The sequence below is a fragment of the Canis lupus genome, chromosome 5, assembly GCF_003254725.2.
Source record: "Canis lupus dingo isolate Sandy chromosome 5, ASM325472v2, whole genome shotgun sequence".
NCBI lineage: Eukaryota > Metazoa > Chordata > Mammalia > Carnivora > Canidae > Canis > Canis lupus.
In genome coordinates, this window is record NC_064247.1 from 22,040,570 (window position 1) to 22,060,123 (window position 19,554).

The window sequence follows — 19,554 nt, forward strand, 5'->3', positions numbered from 1 at the left end:
CGTGCATTCAGCTCCTTGCAGAAGTCAGGGAACATTCCTAACTCCTCACCAAGTTCCACTAATTTACCTATTCAGTGTTTCTGGGATCTGTCCGTTCTTCTACTCCTGCTAGAAGTTTCTGGATTCCATTCCTCCCTTGTCCTTACTTCTATGCTCATGCCCTAGTTAAAGACAATTTCCCGTGTCTGGGTTACAGTACCACCTGCCCCCCAGGCCTGGCCCTCCCAGTGCTTCCCCCTCTAGGCAGAACAATCTTTCTGAAACACACCTCTTCTTGGGTCCCTTAAGTAGAACCCGGTTACACTGAGAACGAGGCTCAATTAGCGTGGCCTGCGACAACCGCCCTGCGGGCTAACCTCCCGCTTGCTCTCACATCCTCATACTTGTGCTCCAAGAATGCCCGATGATTTGCCGTTGCCAAGTGAGCTCGGTGTGATGCTCCCACGACTTGCTGCCTCTCTGCCAAATCTCTTGCCTTCTCCTTTTAAATATTTTTGTGGCTTTAATTTCTTCTTTATTTACTAAAGTATGAAATGAACAGAGTTAAAAGAAATCAAATAGCAAACTTCTGTTTCTGGTAAAATGTCATACTTTGTATACTCACAACCTGGGTGACCCAGAACAACTAGAAACACTAAGTGGAAACTAACTTTTTCTCCTTTTTTTCTTTCTTTCTTTCTTTCTTTCTTTCTTTCTTTCTTTCTTTCTTTCTTTCTTTCTTTCTTTCTTTCTTTCTTTCTTTCTTCTTTCTTTCCTTCCTTCCTTCCTTCCTTCCTTCCTTCCTTCCTTCCTTCCTTCCTTCCTTCCTTCCTTCCTTCCTATCTTTCCCTTTTTTCCTGTGAGGAAAATTATTATTTGACTGCAAAAAATCTAGAAACATTGAAATAGCAAAGAATATCCTGAATGAAATAACGTGAGAAAGAGATTACAAAACAAGAAACAAATGGTTGCAAAATGTCAACTCTCCTAAAGTGATCTGTGGAGTTAGGGCTAACCTCATAAAACTTTACTGAGTTTAGCTTGGGATATTGTTTTGCTTAGGGCTTTTTAGGGCGGGGGGGAGTATATATATGTGTGTGTTATTTAAAAAACGAATCAAAATTTATTGAGGTAAATATTAGGGTACTTTGACAGGTTTCTAATAACAGCTCCTCACATATGGACATGCTCTTTATTTGTTTTAAGTCTCCACCCAGTCATGTCAAACTTCAGTGGTGGTTTGAGCAATAGTAGCTCTCTTTTCTTGATCAAGATATAACACTTATACTATCTAATTCTGTAGAGTCCACTGAGATGGAAATATTATGTTTGTAAGAATTATATCAATATTTTTAGAAATGAATTATAAATGTATCCTATGTTCTAAACCATTATTTTAGAAATTAAAATTCTATCACACTTCAAACAAGAGCAAAGGTAGTATCAGTTAAGTAACAGCAGTCAAACTGAAAGGAGGTAAGTCCAAATCACTTACAGAGAGAAAAGGCAGGAAAATGTTCTGCTGAATCCAACCAGTGTGTGAGCCTGGATCCCTGTGCCCTGACGGCTGACATCATCACCAGGTGATGCCCAACCCTCTTGGCCTCTGCTCAGAGATGCTTGCTGAGCAGCAGAGGCAAATGGGCCACTTGGAAGAAGCTGGCATGGGGTAGAGGAGAGGTCCCGTGAGATGGGCCAGGAGGAAACGGCTGGCCATGTACTTCATCCCAGTGGCCACACAGGTGACCCCATTGTCATGAGACTTCCCACAGAGACAGTCCCCAGACATGAGGCTCCCCTGGAGCAGTGAAATGCCTGGTGGTCTGAAAAATGTTCATGAGACTGAGATGGTTTTTTTCTTTGCCCATTTGTTTCACTTGTAAACTTCCACAGCAACCTTCCTGTCAGCACTCATATCTTTCCAACCAAAATGTTGTTTCCTGGGCCCTGCTCACGCCCCAGAGTCTGTTCTAACCACCACCCTACAAGGGTGTCTGGGCTCAGGCCCCACAGCCCCAGGACCTTCTCATCTGCAAGTTAAGCTCCCATTTTCTGACTGCACTTGTAGTGAGAATTGGACAAAGTTTTCTAGGTTAAATAGTTGAGTTCGTTCAGTGACCCTGCACTTTTCCAAATTCTTCCAAACCTCAGAGATTTATCTAAATTATCTAAATTCTGAGAACAAGATTGCCCATGAGAGAAAAGTGCTTTCTCTTTCAGAATGAGTGTTCGAGTCAAGGATTCACTTTCTCAGGGCAAGTTTGTGCTTTGACTCTTGGCTACAGACTCAGCCAAAGAATGAAGAGAAATATTAAAATGTTTCAGTGTTGGAAGCTCAATAAATGTTTCCAGTAGGGTTTAATTCAATGGTTAGATGAGTCACCTAGAGATCATGTAACTCAGTAGATGGAGAAATGGGTTTCTTAAGTAGGGCATGAACTTTTGAGGCACTACTTTTCAAGGCCTATTCTAATATTACCGGTAGCTGGGTTGGGTTTGGGGGTCTTGGGGTTTGGGGAGAGTCGTGTGGGATCTTAGGTTTGGAAATTGCCCTCTGTTACCTCATTCTTCCACCACAACACTGGGAATATGAGCTCTGAAGTCTAGATCAATGGCAGGAACTCTGCATAGAAGTCTGCAGCTGCTCAGCTCTCTCACAGCACCACAGGGAGTGCAAATTTGGCAGAAGTTCCCCAGCACATTGATCTCAGAATCTAATGGGGCCAATTATGACTTGTTGGGCTCTGTTCTTTCTCCTTCCCTAGGATCTTCAGGCATTTAAAATACCCATGAACCAAATAAAGGAGAGTGCAATTGAAACCACCTTCCTGAAAATCTAATGGGTGCTGCAGCCTCTCTCTACTCCAGAGCTTCCAACAACCTTCCTGCCACCCCCACCCCTCTGTCCATTCAGTGAGAATTTATAGAGAGCACAGCAGGTACAAGGCCCAGTGCTGGCTTCTGTGGGAGACACCTTTCTCTGGGCCTTCCTGTTATCTGCAGAATCTTCTTTGCCACTAATTTTTCCCTCTTTGATTAATCTCAAAGCTTCTGCTGAGAGTTGTGCCTTTACACAAAGCCTGAGCACCCCTGGAGGATGGCAGGACTGTGTGAAATGTTCCAAGCTGTGCTCAGTAGAAACATCCCATTAAATCTCTCGGTCTTTATCACAAGAACATTACAAGCTGTTCCCATCATATGCAGTCCAGTTGGAGTGAATGGTGCCAGCAGCACGGAGCTTATCAGACACCCCCTGCCTATGTCTTGCATTTGGACTTAGACCTTGAGGGTATAAACCATGCCACTCTGTCTGCACAGTGGTCTTGGCCATGGCAGTGTGGGAGGGTTGTTTCTGTGTTCCTACAAGGCAAAATCTGCCTAGTCCTGTTCATCCATTTGTTCCCAGGGAGGACAACAGTTTTGTCAAGAGCTGCAGAATGTAAAAATGTGACAGCTGGAGTTCTTGAAGTTATTTCGATTCAATCTTGTAATGTTGTCTCTGACTACAGATCATTTGTATGCCTATGGCCTCTGTTTCTCATTTAAATAAATGCTGGAAGTATAACAATACCTGACTTCAAGATATACTATAAAGCTGTAGTAATCAAAACAGTACGGTACTGGCTTAAAAATAGACACATAGGTCAATAGAATAGAATAGAGACCCCTGAAATAAACCCATGATTATATGAACAACTAATCTATGACAAAGGGGGCAAGAAAATGCAAGGGGGAAAAGACAATATCTTCAACAAATAGTTCTGGAAAAACTGGACAGCTACCTGTGATGACTCTCATTTATCTCCATCTTGACTGTGTGGGTTCCTTATGACCAGGGGCTATATTTTGTGCCAATTTTATTCCCAGAACCTAGAATGGTCCATGGTATAAAGTAGAGACTCAAAAAGGTTTGTTGACTGAATTATCAAATGATGGTTATTTTTGCGAAAGTAAATTATTTTTAAAATCCCATACATTATTCCTAACCTACATCCAAATTTTGACAAGATCTATCTATTGTCATCCTTTTTTCTTGGGTTTCATGAAACTCACCTGGGCTATGACAACAGTCCCTGATGGGTCCATCCACTTCCAGTCTTGCCCCTGCTTCCAAATTCATCATTGGCTCCTCTCCAAAACTGACTACACTAAAAGAAGATCTGCTTCAGGTAACTTTTCAGTTTAGAAGCATGGAATATTTCTTCATTTCTTTTGAGATAAAACCCAAACCCCTTCCTGAGGCATGGAAAGCCCTTTAGAATCTTGCTTCTGCATACTGCCCCTCCTGTACCACTCCATTTGTCACGTCTTGAGTTAGAGAAGCTTCTATTTCCAGCTCAACGACTTATTCACAAAAGTTCAAGAGCAAGTTTGTTCATCTGGACAGGAATTTCATCAACTATAAAATGGGCAAGCTACCACTACCTATTTCTGAGATTATAATGAGGATCAATGTAAAAAAAAAAAACATGTAAGGTGCTTAGCAGGGTACTGGTACATAGTGAGGGTTAAATAAATGTTTGCTATTATTTTCATTATTATAGACAACATTTTAAAAATATTTCTTGCCTACTCTCCTTTGTGTTCTATCATATACTATTTCTCCTGTCTTCTCCTCTTTGTCTCACTATTTGCCTACCTCAATTTATTCAAATGTTTTATAAGTAGCTTTTTTTAAAAAGTAGGCTACACACTGGGCATGGAGCCCAACATGGGGATTGAACTCATGCCAATGAGATCAAGACCTGAGCTGAGGTCAAGAGTCAGACTCTTGTCAGTCAAACTGACTGAGCCACCCAGACGTCCCTATAAATAGTTTTCTATAAATAGTTATTAAATGAATGAAAATGAGTTATTGGACTCATTTACCTGTTCTACTATACCATGAGACCCTCAGAAGCAAGAAAACATTTCTTATGGTGTCTAGCATATCACCAGTATTTGATTAATGCTTTCTATAAGGAAGAAGGAAGGAAGATGTGAAGGAAGGAATGGAGGGACCTTTAAGAGACTATGAGAGAAAAGGAGGTCTTGGCAGGAAATCCTCCCTTTAATAAATTAAATAATCCCATTCTAGAGATGCTGAGATGATTAGCAAACAGATGGATTTAGGGCCTGGAGCCCAGGAGAAACACCAGGGGCAGGTACAGACTTGGGAGATGCAGTATATGGGTGGTTGAAGGCATGAGAGTGGATTCAGCTGCCTCAGGAGGATGCTCAGAAATAGAAGTCAAGGAAGGATTGATTCCTGGGAGACACTGATATTTAAGGGACAGACAACAGCACGTCCAGCAAAGGAGAATGCATCTCCTTCCCTGAACCTAAGTATGGTTTCAAAATTTCTCACTTGTGACCTGAATAACTAAGAACATTCCATCTCTCCTTCAAGGGGCAAAAGCTAGGTTAAGTAAATGTTATTGAGTTATATGCCAAACAGCTGTGTGCTTCCCCAGTCTGATTTCTCTCCACCATTCCATAGGAGACTTGGCCAAGTCTCCCCTCTCTCCCCAGTTAGAAGCTCTGTTCCCCTCCTCCACCCCTACTCTTCAATATTGGAGTCTTTCCTTATGCTGATCTTCCCATCTGAACCGTCTTCCCTCTTCTTTATTTATCCAAAATCCTCAGCCTCCAATGCTTCTCCTAAGATCCGCCCCCTCCATGAAACCTCTCTCAGTCATTCCAGTTCACGGTGCCATCCCTGTCCTCTCATGTCTATGGATTTGTGGTGTTACACTTACACTGTCTTGTTTGTTGGCTTGATCATTCTTAAACTGACCCACCAGCTAGCCCGGTCTTCCTCCAGAAAAGAAGCCATGTCCTAGGACACAGTTTCACATCTTAACTGCCTAAACCATAATCAGACAGTGTGCGCCCATTCTTGTCTCCCTTACTCTGAGACCTTTTTCCACACTGCCTTTCAGGAAACTTCTGGATAGCCTGAAAGTAGAGCTCAGGCTTTGGTGTGGGTGGTCTGGTCTTGTCTGGTTGAACAGAATAGCTACTGAACAGTAAAAGCTCTCCTGCAGTCTCAAAGAGTTAAAACCTCCTGCAGGGTTCAGGCAGCTCTTGCCAGAGAGGCAGCTCTTTCAAAGTCAAAGTTAGTGGAGATAATTCATTCTTAACTCAGAAAATTCAGTTAAGATCAGTCAAGTGCAGGGCAAAGAAGGAATGTTGGCAATGTTTTCTCTGTTAAATGGGTTAAGTTGGTGACTTAGGGACACCAACAGGACTCTTAATCCTGATAACTTTGGAATCTGACATACAGAGTCTGGCTATTGGGGACAAATGTGCCCATAGGCTGGGGAAGAACAGGCTGGGCAAGCTCCAGGTAAAGCTGCTCCATCTGGTCATGGAGGAGACTGGTGGGTGGTAGATGTGGCCTCTTGGCTGTAGCTCTCTCCTGGGCCCCATATGCACACTCACACTGTGTGTTAAACAGGCAAGTCCCTGACATCAAGACCTAGACTCAGGCCTCATACTTGGCTTGAACCCTAATAAGCTCATAGAATTCTGGGTATTCCCAGAATTAGATAGAAACCCCAAGTGTTAATTTCTTATGAAAATCTTTTTCAGGATGACCTATTTAAGAGAGACTCAGTAATGCCAGTCTTGCTATGCCTAGAGTCTGCATTGCCAAATGGAACACATGTCCAAGGAAGAGAAACAGTCCCACTACCTACCATTGGAGGGTAAAGTCAGTGTGCTAGTCAAGGCTCTAGGGCATTTATGAACACATCAGTCTTAGGGAAAGTGAGTGTCATTACCTCCATTTTGCAGAGAAGCAAATGGGTTAAGGCAACCCAGACTTGTTTTCAAATACTAACTCCACCATTTTCATTTAAATCTGTCCTGAGGAGGCAGCCCAGGTGGCTCAGAGGTTTAGTGCTGCCTTCAGCCCAGGGTCTGAACCTGGAGACCTGGGATCAAGTCCCACACTGGGCTCCCTGCATGGAGCCTGTTTCTCCCTCTGGCCATGTCTCTGCTTCTGTCTCTCTCTCTCTCTCTCAGTCTCTCTCTGGGTGTGTCTCTCAAGAATAAATAAATAAAATCTTAATAATAATAATAATAATAATAATAATAAGCAGAAGAAGAAGAAGAAGAAGAAGAAGAAAACTGAATTTTGGGACACCTGGGTGGCTTAGCAGTTGAGCTCCCGCCTTCAAGCTCAGGGCGTGATCCCAGAGTCCCTGAATTGAGTCCCGCATCGGGCTTCCTGCATGGAGCCTGCTTCTCTCTCTGCCTATGTCTCTGCCTCTCTCTGTGTGTCTCTCAGGAATAAATAAAATAAAATCTTAAAAAGTAAAATAAAATAAATCTGTCTTGAGGGCCTACTGTGTGCTGAGTGTTGATCTAGGGTCACCTCATCAGTGAATACAACAGCGTGGATCCCTGCCATCACTGAATTTACATTTTGTAGAAGGGTGGGAAGGGAAGAGAGGAAGGGACCAATCAAGCCAATGATAAAGTAATTTTAAATGGAGAAATTATAAATAATAACAGCCAGTAGCCACATACATTTTAGATACTAATGTGTTCTGGGTCACAAACCATTTATTCACTGGAAAAAGCTATTTAACTTCTCTGAGCCTCTCTGTTCCCATCTGTGCAGTGGGTATATTAATTGTGCCCACTTCATGGTCCTGAAGGTGGTGCAGGATTAAGTGAGCTGTGAAGTGCCAAGCATACTGTTGGTACTTGACAAGTGCTGGTTCATTGTTACTATTAGATTGAATGACTTACCCCAGATCACTCCCAATCATGAGTCACCTCTTGCCTTCAAGGGCAGTATCCTCGGGGGCTGGCAGCCAGGGCTGCCTTCTTTTTCTTTGGGCTTGGAGGAAGCACACAGGTTTTAGAGTTCAAATCTAGCTCCATCCCTTGCTACCTTTTTTGTGAAATGTCTGTCATCTGTAAAATGGTTGTTACTACTACCTACCTCTCCACACTGGCACACACATTACTGAGTTCTCACCAGGTATTGTGCACATTCAGTGCTCAATAGGTAAGTTTCCTCCTTCCTATTGATATGAAGCCATAAAACTAGCATGGCCCAGGTTTCTGTGATCTGGTCTCCCATGAGTTCAGAATATGATTATAGCATCTGTTGCCTATGAATAATAGAGAGAGAATGATGGCAAGTCTGGATAATGCTGGTGGGGATGATACGCATTCATTTGACACACATTCTTCAAGTGTCCTTTGTCTGCTATGTCTGGAGGTGTCAGGATGACCAGAGATCAGTCCCCGGTCTCCGAGTCTCACGGTCTCGTGGGTAAAGCACACCTAAGAACAGACAATGGCAGCAACTTAGTTAAGGCTGTGTTAGAGATGTCAGCAAGATACTTTGGACACACAGAGAAAAAAATATGCTTAATTCTGCCTACAGAGGTCAGGAAAGGCTTTGTGGAGTAAGCGACATTTGAGTTGAAGGATGAATAGTTTTCCAGGCTAAGTGGAATGCTGTAGAAAGGTGATGCTGTGGGCAGAAGTAACAGCCTATAATCAAGGCCAGGAAGGGAGACAGCACAGTTCAGCATGGCTGGAGCCCAAAGCAAGGTAGAGAAGTGAAAATGAAGGGAAACACGGCTGAAAATGTGGCTGTCATCTCAGAAGCAGAGGCCTCAGACAAGTCACGGTGAAGCTGACGTGTGACCTGAAAGGCTCCCAACACTGTTAGGAGAACCAATGGATTGTGAGGGACAAGTGAGTGAATGATGAGTGAATGAATGATCTATATGACACCTATACATTTCAATCTATATTTCAGAAAGTGCTCTTGTCTATAGATTGTTTCTTCACTTAAAAGATGGGGGAAATTATTGTGCTTCACCAAGGAGTCTTAAAAAATCTTTATACATGCTTCATCCATGAAACCTGATATCATTCACCCAGAATCATGTCATAAATACTGGAATGGCAGAGAGAAGGTTGAGGAGCTGTCCTGACATCGGCACCCTCCAAAACCAGCTGACAATCTGTAAATAAAATCCTGCCTCTTTTCACATATGGGGCTGTGTCTGTACTGAGAGCTAGGAACTAACAGGTTGGAAGTCTCCAAACCCACAGGGCAACAAAGGCCATTAGGCCCAGCACAGCAGCTAAAAGTTCATGCTCCGGGATTGGTCTGAGCCTAAATCCACACACCACCTCTTAGCAGTTGTGTGATGGAACAAGTTCCTTAAACTCTGGATTTCAACTTTCCCATGTACAGAAGTTCAGTAGATACACTTTGGGAGTTTGTACTAGCTCTTGGTGCTATGTCCTGGAACCCACGGATGGCTGCACATAACTACAGGTTACGTCCAGGTGATGCAATGGGTATCCGTAGCTAGCCTGAGGGTTTGCTGCAGCTGCCAACTGCCCTACCAAAAATGGGCCAGTCTCACAGAGGTTTAGCATTAGGGAGTATCTTCGTGGTGATGAACAGTTCTGAGTGTGTCAGGAGAGAATCCACTGCTCTCTACATGTGAAGAAATTATACAGAGCTAGCACACACACACAAGCACATGTAAATACTGGCGAAATCTTAATAAGGTCTGTAGACTGTACCAATGTCGGGTTCCTGGTTTTGATATTGTATTAAAGTTACATATATACATATATATAAAATGTTACATATTTTAGAATGCTGAGGTGGGCAGAAAACACTCTGGAGTCAATCTGAGCCCCCAAAATAAGATCATAACAAATCACAGCTCAATCCCCACCCCTCACCCTCTCTACTATTGCATGCCCCACCCCCACAGAATTCATAAACTCTTCCAACCAAGAAAAAGATCTCTCATATGCCTTAAAGTAGAATTTACTGCCTGGTTCTCCACCAGCCCTTCCTTGACTATCAGCTCACTAAATATTTATGAGGGCTTTTCCAAGGCACAAAAGCTCTGAATTCAGTCCCCAGGGCCACTGCACCAATGAAATGTGTGAACTTCGGGCTCTCTCTTGCTTCACTAGTCCTGTCTCTAAACCATCTTTGCCTACACGGACTTCAGCCTTTATATTTTGGGGTTTTATTCTTTCAAACAGATGATAAATACTGGTGGATCCTAGCAAAAGAGAAGATAGTCCACCTGGAATCTAGAAAAAAGACAGGAGAGTCATCAAAGAATACAGAGCACCTCCCATATTTTGAGGTATAATATTAGGTGGCAGATTTAAAGGATTGTTAGGTTAGAATTATAAAAGCATGAATGACCACAGGACATGTAAAATATGGAAGAGCCACCTTTGTAGCTGACCTAGCTCAGAGTGGATTGTACCTCACATTTTCTTAGCTTGACAAAATAATTTTTGCCCTCTGCTCTCTCATAAATTCAGCACTCTACTGAAAAGCTGTGTCCCTGACCGTCTTTGAGGAACTTGGGATATGGGAAGTAATAGGACACTAGAATGTGACCCTAAAGTTCAGGTCTGAACACCTTTTCCGTGGTTGGGACGGAGGAAAGACCCAGAGCCTTAACACCAAGCATCCTCTCTTTGCCTCTGCCTCCCAGCCTTCATCCTCTTCACTCGGTACCACTAAATACACACAATCTAAATTATCTTCAGGGTCACTAGACAGAACCAGGCAAGGTCATCTTTCTGTACTTTGAAAGCCTAGCCTTTCATAATTTCAGGAAGTTTTATGGCTATAGAAAGAGAATAAGGACACACACACACACACACCACGACCTCTATGCCTGTTCTTTTTATAGGCTGTAGCACATCTGTTCATTGTAAGGCTGCAGAAACCTAAAACTTGAAATGTTGATAGAAACAGGTATGTTTTATTCCATGTGCTAAAAGAAAAATTAATGAGGCAAATACTGTTTCTATGGCCAAGTTGGGATGGAGACAGTGACAACCTCCATCTATACCATTGCATTCTTGAAGCAAGAAATGAGACCAGAGAACAAAGTCATCTAATTTTAATCTCTTTGAGAGAAAAGCTGCAGTTCTATTTAGGTAGCAGCTCTTCTGAGGGCTGTGGAAAAGCATTCCAGAAATAAATATGATTGCTCCATGAATGAATGAATGTAGGCACTCACCTGAGGTCCAGCCCCCTCCCAGGACCTGTCCCTAAATCCTGGGTGAGTCAGAGGTGGCATAAGGCACCAGGAGGAGGGTCGGGCCAGGAGCCCTGCGGCAAAGTTGTCAAGTTGGTCGGGTTTGAGCCAGGATGGAAAGAAGGTTGGGCAGACATCCAGAGAGGAGCTTTGTAGGATTAAAGCTCCACTAGTTGCCTGGGATGCAGTGAACTATAGCCTGGGCATCTGAAGGCTACACGGTAGTGTGAGGGTGTGGAGTTTCTTCGAACCACAGAAAATTAGCCTTTGACTTCTAACAAATGGACTAAGCTTGTGGATTCATGAAAGGAAAGAAGAACAAACTGAATGGTCTGAAAACTGTGGGGTCCCAGCAGGAAAGGGTCGGCCCAGGTCTTGATGGACAAAGCACTCAGGGACCTGAATCCAGGTCTGCAGACCAAGAATGTCACATAACTGAGCTTCCAGGACAGGGCTGCTGTTCCTGCCTTTCTGATCCCACTGTGGTGTCTGCATGATGTCAGGGAGAATGATTGGAACTGGACAGGAATGGGTGTGTGGGGGCAGCAGAGACATGGATGTGAATAAGTTACAGCAGGCAGGGGTGGGAGGACTGGGCTTGGGTCACCCATAGTGGGAATTAGCCACAGAGAGGATGCTGAAAGGGGATGACGGGGTGCCAGAGACACATTTAATAGGCTTAAACATTTCACATGAGAACGCCATGGGGTAGGAAAGGGCATCGTTTGAGTGGAGTTGTCCATTCATCTATCACGCATGTGCTGTGACATGGACGCTGCACACACAGACCACAGACTGGAGTGTGCCCACTGGCCTCCCCTCCAGCAAGGACCGGCCCCAGTGAGCCCCTCCCCAGCACTTTCAGACAACAGAGGGGGTTGTGGATGTTTATCTGAGAGCTGGAATACTCCCCTTCCTGAGTTCCTCCACCCACCAAGCCAAAGGCTCTCCCCCTGCAGTGAGGGAACATCTGTGCCCTGAGATGAAGGCCAGAACTGAACTGATTAATTTACTAATCCTTTAAAATCAGCTCCAGCTCCCAGAGTGAGAAGCCAAAAAAACAACAAATTCCCTCTTTTTTTTTTTTTAATTTTTAAAAAAAAATTTTTAAATGGAAACCCCGAAGAGAAAAAACAAATTCTCTGAGAACCACAAAATCTGTCCCATCTTACTGGGGGCTCTCACCCACTTGTACCAAACTTCCCTAAAAGCCTATGTGCCCTTTCCAATTCAACCTGCCGCATACCCAGGACTGGTCTAACCGGTTCCTCATTCCTCTGTACATCCACTGGGAGACAAAATCATCCAGGGCCCCTAGTCAAAGCCTGCATCTGTGTAGGGTCTTGATGAGGACAGTGTGGGGCCACGGGACATCCACAGTATAATGGCTACAGTGTCAGGCTCTGTGGGAAGGGCTGAGATACTGGAGCATTTTCTCCAAGAAGAGCTCAATTAAATAAGAAACAACCAAATCTAATAAAATGCAAAAATAGTTCAATGCAAAATGGCTCTTGCCACTGGGAACTGGAGAGAGTTGCAAGCTCTAGAGACAATTTTATAGGGTCTCCTGGCATTGTGGAACTTATTAAAATCATAGATCATAGAGCTGAGGGCTGGAGGGAATTTCAGCCCTACTTCCATTATTCTTCCTACATCCCTAAGTCAGAGAGGCACTTAAATCTCTCAGTAAAAGACAAGATGGTAGAAGAGCCTGCACAGACGACGGGACCCTAAACTGACCCTCATCGCACCAGCACACTTCCTTACCATTCCGATCCGCTGGCCCCAGGCCTCCACATGAGTCCATTTGATGGTTTCTCTGTCCTTACTGAGGGTTCCTGTGTTTTATCAACACTGCCCTGCGTAGGAAAAGCCACCTTTCCTCATGTCTCCTTCTTTCTTCCACCACCTCTCGTGTCTTCGAGAGGAAAACCCATCCCTCCTCTCTGTGTTTTCCCACTCCTCCCAGGTCTGCTAGTCTTCTGTTACTTCTCTACCGGGCTCTGAGTCAGACATCTGAGACTACCACTGGCTCAGATTTTGTACTCATTTGTTTGCCTCAAGTAAGTTCCCCTTGACCCATCATCAACATGCCCCCAGGTCTGGGGGAACACTCATCATGGAGGCAGAGCTGTCCTGGTAATCATGAAGTTAGGGTTCTAGCCTCAATTCTAGAGTAACAGAGTGTATAGGCTTGGGATGATCTCTAAATTCCTCTGATTCTCACCATATTCCCCCCCTTTTTTAAGATATTTATTTTTATTTATTTATTTATTTATTTATTTATTTATTTATTTATTTATAGAGACAGAGAGAGAGAGAGAGGCAGAGACACAGGCAGAGGGAAAAGCAGGCATCATACAGAGAGCCCGATGTGGGACTCGATCTAGGGTCTCCAGGATCAAGCCCTGGGCTACAGGCGGCGCTAAACCGCTGCGCCACCAGGGCTGCCCACCATATTCCCTTTTAAGTGGAAATAAATAATACTTCATGGAGTGGTTGGAAGGATTAACAAGATGATGGAAAGGCTTTGCTTCTGTAAAGCACTGAAGCCATATAAGGTATTAGCTTTATTATTACTCTACCATATTGGTGAGGTCTCTAACATGGACCCTGGGTAAGTCGTCCCTGCATTAGGCAATGCCCAGCATATGACCCACTTCTCTAAGGATTGATTTCCTTTACAGATGGGCCTGGGGAATGGCACTTCTCTTCCACAGTCCTTCTAGTCAAAAGTCACTGACCACAGGTGTGGTCACCTGATCTAAACAGGTAATCATATTCTCTTACCAGGAAGTTTAGAGTTAGGATTCAGAGCCCCTGGTCAATATCTGATGCTGACTTCAACTGAGGACACATAGATGTGAGAGATGAGGAATGATTATAGTTGGCCCATAATCAAAGAAGCAGAAAAAGAAGTATAAAGCAACCACTGGCATTCACCTACTTTTGCATCTAAGGTACAGACTCTAGAACTATAAATGCTACAGCAGATGAGCCAGCATGTCCTGCATGAACTACAATGCGTCCAGTGTGAGCTGGTGCTTGGGCAGAGAAGAGCATGCAACCCCTGAATCCAGATTCGCCTGACACTCACAGCTAGGCCTTGGTGTTCTCCTGGCATAAATCATTTCACAGAGTGTCAACATCAGATGAAGCCACTCTGTAACCAGGATGGATCAAAACAAAAACAAGACCACTTCATAACTATGTCTGAACACAAACAAAACATGAGCACTGTCCGACTACAGAAATGATCAAGCATCGCCCCATCTTGGCTAACAGGAGTGGCTGCTGACTCTTTACCCATCACAGTCTTAGCCTAGGTCTAGTCTTCTCTTATTCTAGATAAGAGAAGCCCATGTACTTCAAATCACCTTCAAAATAGTGACCAGCCCTCCCTGTAGAGGACTCTGGGCATTTTTTAAGAAGATCACTGCAAAGGATTTCAACAGTGCAAAGGAAACCATTTCCTTACTGTTTGTACTTTCCTGCCTTTCTCTTTCTGCATCACAGCCTCGCACTTAACTGTTCCTAATAAAAAGTTCATTCATAAGTCCTGGTGCTTCTAAGTAAAGCAATAATGGGAGTCCTGGTGTCCTGCTTCTCATCACAAGAGAATAGGGTATAATTTCTTATATTTAAGGAGACCTAATTATCAGGAAAAGAATAACATTCTTCTCACTGTTAAAATATATTCCCTTTTGTATCTTGAATAAAAAAATAATTTGCGCATAAAAATCAATATGGATCTCTTTTTCTGCATACAAACTCCAATACCTCCCTTGGCCGAAGAAAGAAAAAAAATCAATGTTAAAACAAAGGAAAAATTGGATGGTTGATGTCTATGACTTTTTCAAATTCAGAAGAATTTTCCACATACAGAAACCTCGTAATTGAAATCTCTCTTCTGTTCAAGTTGGCATTCATCAATTATGACGACAATAAATGCTTTCTATTCTGGATGAAAGTAAACGTTCTCTGATCCTTGAAGCACAATAATGAGACACTCATTTTTAAGTTGTGGGACATTGATCTCTCCTGAAAAATAGTTTAGGGTTTAAGAAGCAGAAACTGTTCCTTTCTGATCACCCCTTCTCCGCTGGACCTCTAGGGATAGACCTCCCAATTCCAAATCAAACTCCTCACTTCTTTGTTTTACTTTTGGGGTTTTTGAATAAGATTTCAGTTTTCAAAAGGTGCTTTCTTGTCAGTAGCAATGGGCATACCCAGTCCTTGGATTTTGGATTCTAAATATCATTTTTTACTGAAAAGATTCAGGCTTCACTTAAATACACACACACACACACACACACACACACACACACACACACACAACCAAAACAAAACAAAAACCACTGATTCCAGGACTGGAGAAGTAAAAGCACAGGTGGCCTGCAAGCCTATGAAATCTTATTGTACCAGAGAGCAAGGAAGTACTCAGAGACTAAGGGGTCCATGCCAAAAATATTCAAAACCCAGCCTGAGGGGCCCATGTTGGCCAACTCAAATTAAAAAAAAAAAAAAAATCCACGTCCACAGTAGTAGTCAATACAAAGAAAGAGACGAGCATCATGGGACAGGAAGGAAAGCCCTCCTCAACAAAAGAGTGCCAGGTGAATAAAAGTGGGATGAATCCCAGAAATAGAAAATTGCTATTCTACATCCTTACTATGATGACTGTTTCAGGTAAAGCCCAGGGACCCCAACGGGTCAGAGTGCAAGGTAGCAGACTGGCCAATGCTGAGTATCAATCCACATTTTAGTTACTAATTACAAAAAAGACAGATCTTTATGATAGAATGCTTGGGCAGCCCCTACCTTATTCTCAGGACCCAAGTAGGTGTCATTTATAGTGGGGCGGCCTGAGAGCATGTGACAACAAACACAAAACAGCACCTGGGAAGGTGCTTCGAGGATAGGAAATACAGGGGATACAGGAAGAGATTAAGTGATGCCTAGAATGCTATCAGGAAAATCCGGAGCGTGGGACATTCTACAAGGAAACTGGCCTGACTGAAAATTCAACATCATGTCAAAAAGAAAAAAATTCTTGGGCACCTGGGTGGTTGAGCATCTCCATTTGGCTCAGGTCGTGATCCCAGGGTCCTGGGATTGAGTCCCACATCAGGCTCCCTGCTGGATTTCAGGTTTTCCTCCACAGAAATCATTTCTTCGCCATTCCAAGCCTGTTCCCATCTCATTTAATGAGGAGGGAACCCAACTGTGCTATTTTAGCCTCCATGTGTCTTTCATTTCAGAAGGGCCCTTTGCTTACACCAAGGAAAGTGGCCAATAGCTGTGTTTTTAAACACTGAGTGTCACTGGCACATAACAGGAACTTGAGACGTGCTTCTCAGATGGTTGAATAAAGGGAGCTTTATTGGGTGCAGTAGGGAATCTTGCAAGGAGCCATTCAGTGAAACTTTTTGCTAATCTTTCAGAGACATCAATGTTTTTACTTCATGGTTCCATGACACTCGCTTGTGTGTGTGTGTGTGTGTGTGTGTGTGTGTAGTGAAGTAAGAAGTGGAAAACTCTCTCCCTCTGTCACAAAAACTTAAGAGGGCCCCAAACCATGGTCTCTCAAGCCTTGAAGTGTAAAGAATCCAGTAAGATTGTTCTTACTTGTTTGTTCTGTCCACATACACCTTTCCCAGTATACCCAGTATGCTCACATGTCTCCAGTATAACCAGACTAGAACACAGTTTCAAGAAGCTACCTGGAACCACAACTTGTTCCCCTCAACCCCCAGGGTTAGCATAGAGTCTGGCTGGTCATGTCTTGCTCTTTTGATTCTGATGATTCCTCTCCTGCTCGTAGATTTAGCTTCTAGGAGAATCCACCCACACATGTATGTGGTCTCCCAAACAATCTGTGTCTGAACCTTAATTATAAATGGACTTGAGGTTTTCATTTCCATTTTTCCCTTTCAAAGGACTCTATTTCTCATCTCTGTCAGTACATGCATTAAGGTGCTGGGATTGGGACATCATCACTATATGTGTTGTGTATGTATATGCATGTACATATAGAGGTGTATATGCACATACTAATAACCACTTGCACATACACACTTACATAGGTCATTCCAGACATGTAAAATGATAGTTAGCTCTCAAGTCTTCCAGTCTCTCTACACAGACTGAACAGCTCTGCCTTATGGGTTCACTTCAAGCACAGTTATATTCTATCTTAACACAAAATTTTAGCATAATTTATCTGGCCATATGCTTGTCTTCCCCAAAAGTCTGAGAGATCCAATGGGCAAGAAGCCCTATAACTCCTTACTCTTTTATTCCCAGTGGCTGGTAAATAAATAGGTACAACGCTGTTGTGTGCATTGATACAAGAAGCAATGTCAGTCAGACAACTATATCATTAAACAGTGACTCAGTCAAGCAGGACATGGCACTGTGGCAAAGGGCTCTTACATCTTCCTACCTCCTACCTACACAAACCTGGACAGTACTAGTCCTTCCAGAAAGATTTTTGTTCTTTTCAGAATGAAAATTCTTGAAATTAAAGAAAAAAAAAGTCCTCCATTTGTCCTACACAGAAACCAGTGATGCTAAGACCTTTATAATTGTTTAATGTTAACTAGAATTTTTTCATGGCCTAATTTTTAAAAATTGCTTTCCTTTACTATCCCTTAAGTGTATGTGTTTTTATACATGCATTCTAGGCTATAAGCTCTTTAGAGAGAGGACTGGTCAATCTTTATATTTCTATGATTTCTATGATTCCAGCATATGGCCACACTAATCAACATTAAGTTATAACTAACTATAGCTGTCCCTCTAGAACACTGCTTTGGGAATAGCCATTAGCTAATGAACAAACAATTCAGGTATCAACTATATGATGTTATCTATAGCTGTCTCTAAATACTTGGTGCTGTGATTATTTGGTAGAGCTGGTCTTTGCAGTAAGTAAAAGAATACACTGGTTGGTTCTAACTTGTTTTGTGTGATAGCTTCTAATTCAGCCATATGTACAAGGATTTCTGGTACACATATGGCCCTTGCCCGCTCCCACACCCTCTAGGACCCTATCGCTTTCTCCTAATATCTTTCAATCTGGTTAGGGCACCATGGTCTCTTGTGCTCCTCTCTCCTTACCTTGCTCTATGGCATCAGGAGGAGGGCAGAGCAGCTTCAACCTTACAGAAGATGGGACTCAAAGGAACTTGTATTCCTAAATAGTGGTGAGAGGAAGATCTAGAGGGATGAGGGAGGAAAGAGCTAGATGGAGCTAAGGCTCTTAAGGGCTTAAGGTAAGGTGGCAGGTATGATGCCAGACATTGCATCTGTTATTTCATTTAATCTCCTGAAAAATGTTACATATTGTCTTCAGTTTACAGAAATGAAGCTCCAGTTTCCAATGTCACATAACAAAGGATGTAACAGGACCCAAGCCAGCCATCCCTGATCCTCTCCATGAAACCCAGCTGGGAGCCCTGATTCTTATGACTCACTTTCCAATAGAGGTGCAACCTTAAATAACTTCACTGAATGAAGCATTTTGAGTTTTTCCTCCCAAGTATTTTTATTTATTGTCACATAACATTCTGTATTAATAAATCACACAATCTGTATCTCTTTCCACACTGGTAGAGAGCAGGCTATCACATCTCCCAAGGAGAGCTTTAGGCTTGCTCTTTCTCTCTAGCTTCAATTTGGTGGAAAAGAATATCTTTCCCTTAACCCCACTCTCAGTCAAAGTCTTAGTTCAAATCACTTGATTGCAAATTAAAAAAAAATCACCCTCCCTTCATCTTGTCCACACAAAAGGAAACTAGAAGGAGACACAGGTGTCTTATGGAACCCAAGGTCAAAAAGTATGATCAGTCCTCAAACAGGGCTGGAACCAGGAACCGATGAGTCTGTAGCAAGTCAATGAGGTTCTTATTCTCTCTCCTTCTCCCTTCCCCCTACTTGCTTTACACATCTGCTTCATCCTTTGCCCTTTCCATTTGTTTGACCTTCTCTGTTTGGGCAAGTACTTGGCTCTTATACAATCATTCACTTCAGCTGTCAATCACTTCTCAGTTCCAGCATCTCACATAGCCCTTACCATGTTTCAAGGCCCCACTTGTAAATTCTCAGAAGACAGAAGCTGATGGGCCTAGCCTTAACCACATAGGTCACCACAATTTCATCGGTGGTGTCCGTAGAGGCAGGTGACTTGATCCCTGTTCTCTGAGAAGGAGGCATGGGCAGGCTCTGAATGGATGTGAGAACAGGGAAGGCATGCTTAAAGGCAGAAATGACTGGAAGTCTGGTATAACAGGAAATATAGTAAGGCATGAGTATTGTCAGTGATAACAGAAGAGCCCAGAGCCAGAGAGGACAAAGAGGATCCCTACTAGCATAGCTGCTAACAGTGCAATGACTGACAGGAAATTATTGGACCACAAATGCTTTAACCCTAAGTTATATTTCTGGCCTTTTGACTCTCTGATTTCATCTCTTCCTGTCAATATTTGAAATAACGAAATCCTGGAAACAACCTAAAGGTCTATCACTA